Raw genomic sequence first — 10,815 nt, forward strand, 5'->3', positions numbered from 1 at the left:
CGGGTATCCAGGCCTCTGCAAAAGAGTGTATTGAGACATTTGGGGTCCCAGCGAAGTTCTGCCGCAAGAGTTTTGAACTCGATGGCAAATTCAGCCAATGATCTGCCTTGCTTCAATTCCACCAAAGCAGAACCGGCTTCAGCAGTTCGAGCAGGGTCATTGAAGACGGATTTAAACAAGTCCATAAATCCTTCTATATCCTGCAAAATGGGGTCCTTGTGCTCCCACAAGGAAGATGCCCAAGACAAGGCCCTACCATCCAGGTATGAAAGGATGTAGGTGGTCTTGGAAAGAGCCGTAGGAAATAAAGATGGCTGTAAGACAAAGTGCATGCAGCACTGTTTAAGAAGCCCTGGGTCTTCTGAATTTCACCGGAAAAGCGGATAGGAGCCGCCAGTGGTACAGCAGTTTTTAAAGTTACCTCCTGTAACTGACCTTCTTGGTTGGAAGCTGTGCCTTGAACCTTCTGTGTGTGTAGCTGATGAAACGCTGAAGTAAGTTTCTCCAAGGCGTCTTGCTGCTCCACAATGCGATGGGCCAGGCTCGGTATGGCCTGCAAGGCATTAAGTTGTGCCGGATCCATGGAGTTAGCAATCTGTTAGTGTTTGAGGTAATTGTGGGTGGATCCTTGGGCCAGTAGCAGATGACCACGCCCCTGGGGGAAGATCCCGAGAGGTACCACCGGTCAGACTCAGAGTATGGAGACAGACACACACTAGTTCTTTTATTAAACAGTATATTGAACCACCAGAGGTGGCAGTAGTGAGCTGAAGTGCCCAGCTGGAATGTAGTCCTTCCGATACTGGAACAGCGATCCTGGATAGCTGAGCTGTAGAGAAACTGAATATAGTGAGTAGGCAGGGTATGCAGAGTTCAGGATCAGAACCTTGATGGTAACACTCACACAACAGTTCTTGGAAGCAGCCCAGGAGCTGGAAAAAGTAGGCCCTCGAGGAGCGAGTACCTGGTTCCAGGGAACACTCTGAGAGAGAGAGAAGAACTCACTGATGCTGTAGGCAGCGATGACTTCCTGGCAGAAGTGGTATTCAGTAACAAGTCCGGGAACAAGGGCCCTCGAGGAGCGAGTACCGGTTCCAGACTGCGATCTGAAAAGCAAAGAGAAAGCGAGGCCCCTGAGGAGCGGGTACCCCTGGTAAGTCCAAGGAGGCAGAGTAGCTTAGGTAGTGTAACCCTTGTCCGGTAAACCTTTGCTAACTCGATACGTTAGCGATTTCAGAGACCTTAAATATCCGGTGTGAATGAAGTCATCTCAGGGGAACGCCCCTGAGGTTCGCGCCACTGCTGGTACTTCAATCGGGGCCACGCCACACACGCACCCTTAGGCTCCGTGGAAACATGGCGGTGTGCAGCGTCTAGCCAGTCCGGGGACACCGGAGGAGGATGGCATAAGTACGCCGCAGCAGCCAAACTTCTCACAGGCAAAGAGGGAGTCGCCAAAGAGGTAAGGTGGGCGCAGTGAAGACGTCGGGCAGTGACGGTCGCAACACGACCCTCGCCACCATCAGCAAGGGGTTGTGATCACCAGCTCCCGCCACCTGCAGCAAGGAGCCTCCCGCAGGACAACTGCACCAAATTGTCCTGCCCTCAACACATTGCCTCTCAATCGGCTCGGGCAACCCTTCACCGGCACGGGATGGACCCATCCTGTGACCCCCCCAAAGATGCGGCCTAGATCCCTACCACAGCAACGCTTCCAAGGCGTCCTGAAATGAATTTAGGAATAAGTCCTGTCCTATAAAGGATAGATGCACCCTGTCTGGGTGAAATAGCCCTTTCCCACATTCCCATGACCATTCATGACGAATGTGACGACCCCCAAATAATGTAAGCCAGGAATCAATTTGCCTGTTTGCCTTGGCCCGGCAGCATTTCCAAATCTTTCTATTCATTTCATCAGGCCTTGGAATAATGTCTGACCAACAAATTACTGTAGATGGTAGCAGAACCATGGCAGATGTCGTCCTTCTGTACCACAGCGATAAACTTGCATCCAGACATCGAACCCCAATCATTACCACCTAGGTGGATAATCAGAATCTGTGGTAGCCCAAATCGCACCACGCTCCTCTGCAGGCATGGAAGCAATTCGTCCCAGCCCATGCCCCTGTATCCCAGCCAACGGATTGTCGCGTTATACTGAGTTAAGTCCAAATGCACCCCATAAGGACGTTCCTGGGCATGCTTGAAAGTCCACGTGATGAAGGAGTGTCCAACAATCCATATTCGGTAGCTCCGACTTCTAGGACCTGAAAAGAGAGAAGTGTTAGTATATTGCATTGTTTATTGATGTCCCAGGCATATGTAACCTTTGAAGGCGCCCGATTTCCAGTGCCCAATCCGCTGAATCACACCTTCCGATAATCCGGCTTGAGCGGCTGAGGTAGCTGCACCTGTTCGGAAGGAATGTGTTCCGAAATGGGACAAATCCAATCCAAGGTACATTAAGCACTTGCATAGCACCACCTCAAATTGAAATTTGGTGAGCGGTCTGCCATCTGAGTGAACCAAAAATCTGGATCCCTCAGAGGGGCGAAGTTCCACGAAAGCCCCGTAGTTAGCCAAAGGACAGGTCCTGCAGCTGGGGATGGCGCGAAGGACTATGTATGAACCTTTTCCCATCTGATCTGTTTTGGAACGAGGTATAAACAGTATGATGGAATCTGCCTCCCGGGTGACGAACTGAGAGCGCAAACCAGAAGACTCCCAACCTTTGGTGGCCCTAGCCACTAGTTCGCTGACCCGAAAAGCTCCAAAGATTGCAAAAATGACAGCTACGCGAAACAGGAGTGTTTCGTATTCAGAACTACATATGTTTGTTAAATTGTCCCATAGTCTCAGTAGAGTGTCATGGGTAATGGGATGTTTCCCCTCTACCGCTTGTGTCCCCTCTACTGCTCATGCTCCTTCTTTTGCCCATCCCAACAAAATATGACGTATTAAAAATTGTCCGCCCGGGAAACCCCCAACCATGAGCTCTCATAAAGAAGGAAAAACCCGTTAGTTGTCTTGCCACTGCTGCCCTTGATGTCCCTTCCGCTTTTGCCACCTCTATGTAGCGCATTATGCCCCACTCCGAAACTGGTCCCCCGTGCCACCCCCATTTGGAGAAAAAGGACACTACCTTCTCAGCCCCTTTCACGTATGCAGACCATGTGTAAGGGGCTAGTGACATTTGTAGCAACCTCCAGGCTTCTGGATACCAAACTGCCAAAGGAAAGCAGGCACTGAAGCTCCCTGTAGCTCCGCTTCTGGCGCGAGTTTCCGGAATGTGTCCCACTTTGAATGAGAAAGAGAATCAGCCAAAGTGTTAGAATCACCCGGCAAATGCCGTGCCCACGCAGTCACATTTAATTCCATGCAGTGAAGAATAAATTTGCGCAGTGAATCCGATACTAACATGTTTTTTGCTGATCTCTTGTTGATAACCTCGACTACACCTTGATTATCGCACCAGAAAATCACTTTTTTGTTCCTGATCTGCTCGCCCCATAGTACAACCACTACAACAATGGGGAAAATCTCTAGGAAGGTGATATTCCTGGTAGTGCCGCACTGCACCCACTCCTCAGGCCACTGTGCCACGCACCATGTTCCTTGAAAATACGCACTGAACCTACCAATCCCGCCGCGTCAGTAAACAGTTCTAACTCATAATTTGAAACTGCTTCAGACTGCCACAACAACGTTCCATTGAAGCTGGACAGGAATCTGTTCCAGATAACCAAATCCTCGCAAATTCTCTTTGAGATGCAGATATGGTGGAAACTTTTCTTGACTCCAGACATTGCGGCTGACAGCCGCTGCAAGAAGGCTCTTCCCATTGGGATAACCCTACAAGCAAAGTTTAGGCTACCCACTAGTGAGTGGACCTGCTTTAACATCAATTTCTTCACGCTCTGTGCTTGCGAGATCAGTCGTTTGAGTTTGTTCACTTTTTCTTCTGGTAACCGTGACTGCATGGATATCGAGTCTATTTCGATGCCCAAGAAAACCAACCAAATGTTTTGTTTTCTGCAATGAGTGTACCAAACTTGTCGGCGACCTTGTGAAAGCAATGCAATAAGTCTTCACATTCTCTCGCATGTGGATGACCCACAAATAGGAAATTGTCTAAGTAATGCACTATGTTTGAAGATCCGGATTCTTGTCTGATCACCCAATGTATAAAAGAGCTAAAAGCTTCGAAGAAGGCACACGCGATAGAGCAACCCATCGGTAGGCATTTGTCCACGAAGTAACCTCCCTCGAATTGAAAACCCAACAATAGAAAACTCTCTGGATGTATCGGTAGTAAACGGAAAGCTGACTCGATATCTACCTTTGCCATCAATGCCCCCTGTCCGCATAACTGTACTAGCCGAACTGCTGAGCTGAATGACTGGTATCTTACCGTGCAGAGCTCGTGAGGAATGAAGTCATTGACCGATCCACCCTCGGGGAAGGACAAATTATGGATGAGTCTAAACTTGCCTGTCTCTTTTTTAGGGATTACTGCAAGGGGGGAAAGTACCAAGTCCAGAAAGGGGGGCACGTGGAAAGGTCCAGCTATACGTCCTAACGCAATCTCCGCGGACAGTTTATCCTTGATCCTGGACAGGCTGCGCGCCGAGGGGCAATTTGCACCGCCCCCGACTCTGGCAGGGCCCATAATGGGATAACAAAACCATCCGAGAAACCTTTCAACAAGAACAAAGAGGTCTCCTTATTTGGGTACCTAAGCAACCACGGCTTCAATGCCGTGACTTGAACTGGCGTAGGCGCTATGCTGAGGTCCTCATTTCTGAGTACCTTTTGGCGCTCCTCCCAAGGCAGGCCCTGCGCCTGTACTCCCTTCTCCTGAGTGCTTTCCGCATTTTGAAGCTGGATGACCTGCTCCGCAGTTGAGACAGCTGTGGCGGAATTTACATTCCGGGTAATTGCACGACGAGCATTTGAACCGCCAGCAGACATCTGACAAGCCTGCTCTGACTCTTCCGGAACCGCCCGGTGTGATGCTAGCACGAAAGGAACGCCTGCCCTTCCCCATGTGAGTACCCACTGAGAAGCTCGGCGCATAGGAAGGAATCTTAGCATTCATCTGTGTCAGCCATAATCCCATATCCCTCGTGCGCCATGAGAGAAATTTATTCTCTTCCATACAGTCTCTGAAGATATCGTCGTAGTTAAGCCCGGACCAACCCTTGTAGTCCTTGCTGGCTGCCAATATTGTATCTGCATATGCCAACATTGGGCCATACTGGGAGCTATCATGACGGCCTATCACGCTAGCCAGTCTAAGGAATGCACGGATCCAATTTAAACCATTCCTTGCTACTCTATTCTTATGTGTGCCTGGGAAACTCTCAATTCCTCTCTTTTTTTAACTTTTTTTTTCTGCTCCTCCTACCTTCGAGCAGATGGAAGAGATCAATGTATTTCCTTTGTCTAATTTTCTTGCGCGTCACCTTGGGCACATCCTCCCAAAGTTCTGACAATGTATCTAACGCAGGTGCACCTCTATTATGCCCCTTATCCCCCTGATCTGTGTCCTCACTAGAGGACGACCCAGACGAGCTCGAACTTGAGGAGGAAGAGGATGTAGAGGAATCCGACGAGCTAGGCCTAGTGTGCTTGCGCTTACGCTTGGCCTTGTTGCACTTCCTAGATTTCTTGCTTGCGACCTGCTCTGTTCTAACACCTTTGGGCTGTGCTGTACTTGCATTTGTTATATTAGTATAGAAGTCAGGCTGTGCACTAGCATGTAATGTATTAGCAGATGCGATGTGTAACCCTGGCTCAATACTTGTCTCACCTGAGTTTGAGCTAGCCGCCAAAATCAAATGTCTGGAGGTACCCTCCGTCATAAGCACTTCGTTCTGTTCGATGTCATAAAGCCGACAACCGATGTGGTTGGTCTCTGTGAAGAAAAGGATACAGCAGACAGCGCAAGACCTAGCGTGAAGGTATTAACGTCATATGAACGAGGGGCATCCCTATAGGGACTGCGACCTGGCTGTGATCCAGTGGCCCTCCCCACTCTCAGGGGCGGATGACTGAAAGGAAATCCACCTGTTGGCCTGGATGGGTCACCCAAACCACTAATGGGGGATGGCGATCCGTGCAGAGGGTCAAGACCGTTCCGTGTCCCCAGTCCGAACCTGGGCCATGGTTCCGAATGATTGTAATTATCTTTTGGGATGGGGACGTAATGACCTTGCTCCTCTTGAACCCTCGAGACCGGACCCCACTCACCCGAGTGGCCTGCAGTTGAAATGGTGTCCCTGTTTGCCACTGTCTCACCTGTCTGCTAGCTGGGGATCCGAGGTCGACTGGCTCCTCCAGCGCCAGCCTGAAGTTCTCGTTGTACCGGCCCATCCTTGTGGCACCGTCAGCCGCTCCTGTGTTATCCGCCATAGGGCCACGGCATACAGTACTTTGGTCGAAGAAAGCGCCTCTCAGGTGATTGTTAGGTCCTCGTTCTGCTGCCTCTACGTAGTATGCTTCATCTCTCATTGTTTCCATGGGGCCAACTGTATTGTGGAATCCTCTACATGGGAAGTCCGTGCCACATGGGGGAACAGTAGTGTGCCGTGCATTGGGCCGGGCTGCAGACGACGTTGTTTCTCGATCAAGTCTTCCTTTTTGTGCGGCATCTTCCTCTTTTTGGGGCCAGTGGCTCTGAGGTGTGCTCGAGCTGGAACTATTTTCTTGGCCTCAGATTGACGGGTCCTGGCCTGGCGACCCTTCCTGCAAGTCTCCTGCACTGTCAGTAACTCGCCCATTGTCTCTCCGGGTACCACTGTGGCCTCCTTGGACTCAACCTCACATAGGCTGGGGTTAGGGGCCATCTGGAGCACGCCAGGGGGACCATATCCCGGCTGGAATGGCTGCGGTAATGGGACCTCCATTGCATGGAGCTGATGTGCTGTGGCCTCCCTTACGCGGAGCTGAGGCGCAGGGATCACCCTCCGGAGTAGCTGAGGCGCTGGGACCTGAGGGAAAACTGTGGAACAGGGGCATCCATATGGAGATTTCTGTTTGTTTTATGTATTTATTTATGTGTATATATATACATATATATATATATATATATATATATATATATATATATGTATATATAGATATCTTTTAGTTTTATTTCAATTTTATTTTATTATTATTATTTTTTCTTTTTGTAAGTCAGAGGGGGAAGGCCTGTGAAGCAGTACCTGGGGCAAGTTCGGGGGGGGAGGGGACACGTGGGCATGGCCTGGAACGGGAAGGGCTGTAGAGGCAGGGACCAGCGCAGAGTAAGTGGGAGGCCGAGGACTCGGGCAGGTGTAGCACGTGAGAGGAGGTTTGAGGCCTGCAGGCCGGCCGGAGAGGGGCCTGGAATGCTGCAGCAGGCTGAGCGGAGAGGGCGATCGGTTGCTGGGGCTAATATTTTGCCTGCGGCCACAAAAAGCACGTGGCCAGGAGGAAGGAGGGCTGGTTGGGTTGGGGCCTGCTGGGATCAGCGGGCCGGGTGGAAAGATGGTGAAATAAGGATGCTTGGTGGGGGCAGGCGAACTGGGTGTGGGGGGCCGGATGGTACTCACGTGGCAGCGGCTGGAAGGGGGCTGCCGTGGGGGGGGGGGGGGGTCCGGGGCCTCGGGAAGGAATTGTCTGGTGCAAAGAGGGGGTATGCAGGATCGGAGGCCTGCCGCGGGGTAGAAAGATCTGGGGGTGACCGGCACATAGGACTGGCGGCGCTGGGTACTCACACGGCGGTGAAGGGTATGCCTGGAGCTGGGCAGTAGATGCGAGCCCGGGGAGCGTCGGCAGGCAAAGAGGGGGCTGCCGGCGCTCCTGGGAACCTAATTGGCTAGGTTCCCAGGGAGGCACAGATACGCGCGCGCAGTGGCCTGCTTTCCCCGCTCCTACACCCCCCCCCCCCCCCCCGGGTGCCGGCGCGGCGGGTGCCTGGCACCCACATTATGTCAGGCACTCCGTCGCGGTGCCCTTCTCGAGGAGTTTATCCCAGAGAGTGGGCCACCAACCAGGTGGTGTGCTATCAAATGTTCAAGTTTCAAGTTTATTTAATCTTATTATTTGCTGAAGCTTGCAAATACTCTCAGCGAGGTACAACTTTTATAATTACATAATAATCAGCTAGTAGAAATAAGACAAACTAATATAAATAAAGAAAAATATACAAAAGAAAACAGTATAAAATGGTACTTAAACAAATCTCATAAAAGTCTTATTTAATAGAAAAAAATTCTAAAAGTCTAAGAAAAAGCCTGGGTAAATAAAAGGGCTTTACCAATTTCCTAAACTCAGAGTGATTTGATGTTATTCAAGCCTCCCATGTCAAGCAGTTCCAATGGGGGCCCAGGCAAGAAAAGGCCACGCTTTCTTGTGTTGTTCAATCTAGCTGGTTTCAGAGATGGTTTTATTAGTAGGACAGACTGTGATGAGTGCAACTGCCGACCAGGAATGTATTTGTTAGATGCTTCTGAAGGTAGTTGGCTTCCATACCGTGAACAGATTTAAATACAAAACAATTTTAAATTGAAGATGGAACTCAATAGAGAGCCAATGTCATTTCTCTAAAACAGGAATCGTTCCATCCCTGAAGCCACAATCCGGGATGAACCGGGCGGCAGCATTTTGCACCAATTGCAAACATTTAATATAATTTCTTGCTAGGCCAATTAATAAAGAATTGCAATAGTAATTACCAGAGCATGTACTATTTCAACTAAAACATCATCAAAAGACCTTAGATGTCTAATTAGTTAGAGGTAAGAGAAACAGATTCCACAAAGTTGATGAATCTGTTGTAGGAGTGTTGATTCCTCATCACTGAAGACCCCTACACTGTGTGCACCCTTACAAATCGGGATATCTGGTCCTTCTGGAAAGGAAAAGCAATCCGGCCTCAAACATCCTATCTGCTCCCCAAAGGATGTTAGTCAAATTTTGGATACCAGTGACATGGGATTTTTCCCAATGCGACATAAAGCTGAAGGACATCAGCCTAAAATAAATAGTTATTATTGAAAACCTGAATAATTTTTCTCAATGGTCTAACAAAATTGTTAAACAAACTGGATGATATAACATAATTGATCTCTGTAGTACATCACAGATAACGGAGCATGTTGAAGAAGATTCCCCAGTTACAACTGGTTGACATCTGTCTGTAAGAAAAGAAGTAAAACCATTGTAATACAATTCCTTGCAGGCCTAAACTAGAGATTCTGCAATAAGGAATTGTAATCAACAGCATCAAAAGTCGATGACATATCCAATACTACAGCATTGCCCTGGCCAGTTGAAGGTTGTCAAATAACGCTAAAATAGCCATTTCAGTCCAATATCCTCCTCAAAACCCTGATTGAAAAGGAATGCATAAATCATGTTCTTCTTAAAAGACCTTCAACTGGACAGCTCCTTTGATTATTTTATTAAGAAATGGCACTTTAGAAATTGGTCTATAATTACTATGGTTGGTTGGTTGGATCCAATTTTCCTTTTTATTTTTTTTTAGGACTGGATGCACAATAATAGATTTCAGGCTAGCCGGCAAATAACCTTCCCTAAAGGAAGCATGAATAATAGTTCTTAAATAATTTTTTAACTCAGAACCAGCTGGTTAAACTAACCAAGTGGGCCAAGAGTCACAAGGAATTGAAGTTGCATCCATGCTCATGATCAGTATACGATTCTTCTAGACTTACAGGTCTAAATTCTGACCATACTGCAGAAGAAGACTTAGTGTCCGTACGTCCCATATTTGGGTCTATCAGGCAGGAGTCTCAGGGCTTCCACGCTGTACGTGAGTAGAGAATGTGGGTAGTACCTCTACGCATGAGATTCATCCCTAGTCTTTGAATGGGAGAAGTGGGTTTTCCTGATTTTGGAGGGCTCTGAGGGAGAAAGCACCTTCTTGAGAACTAGGAGAGATCGTGATATCCTGCTTAAGTCCTCCAGTGGGTTGAGAAGGTAACGGGAGATGTATATCTTGATATCTGTGACTAGCAGCTGCACTTTCTCGTACTTTTCTGTACAATTGGACTGTACAATTTGAATTTGACTTTGCTTATTTTGTGCTGCCGGACTGATTTCTTTTTGTAATCTCAGTTAAACTTACTTCTTGTTTTAGAACACAACACATAGGGGCAGATTTTCAAAGGGGTACGCACGTAAGATACACGAGTACCCCCCAAAAACCTGCCCCAACCTCCCCCTGAGTGCGCCAAGCCTATGTTGAATAGGCTCGGCGGCGCGCGCAAGCCCCAGGACGCGCGTAAGTCCCGGGGCTTTGCTAGGGGGCGTGTCGGGGGCGTGTCACGGCGGTGCATCATCTGGGGCGGGGCCGCGGGCCTGGTCAAGGCCAGGGGGCATTTCGGGGGCGTGGTCAAGGCCTCCGAAACTGCTCCCGGGCCAGGGAATCCCGCAGCCGGGGCAGGCGTAACTCTTCAAACAAAGGCGGGGGGGGGGGGATTTAGATAGGGCTGGGGGGGTGGGTTAGGTAGGGGAAGGTGCCGGGGGGGGGGGGGGGGGGTGGTGGAAGGAAAGTTCCCTCCGAGGCCGCTACGCATGTATCTATTAAAATCCAGCGTACTCTTGTTCGTGCCTGGTGAGCGAACAAAAGTACACGCGGGCGTACTTTATTAAAATCTACCCCATAGTGTATGGGCTTCATATTTTTTTCAGAATGACTGAGTGTAATCCCCTGGGTCTTACAGATTAGCCTGTCCCCCATTAGTAGACTCGTGTTTCTAGATGCTGCGCCAAGTGTCTGAAATGTGGCCCCTTATGAAAGGGGAGTGAAAAATACAAAGGTCA

The sequence above is a fragment of the Rhinatrema bivittatum genome, chromosome 4 (genome assembly GCF_901001135.1).
Source record: "Rhinatrema bivittatum chromosome 4, aRhiBiv1.1, whole genome shotgun sequence".
NCBI classification, from domain to species: Eukaryota; Metazoa; Chordata; class Amphibia; order Gymnophiona; family Rhinatrematidae; genus Rhinatrema; species Rhinatrema bivittatum.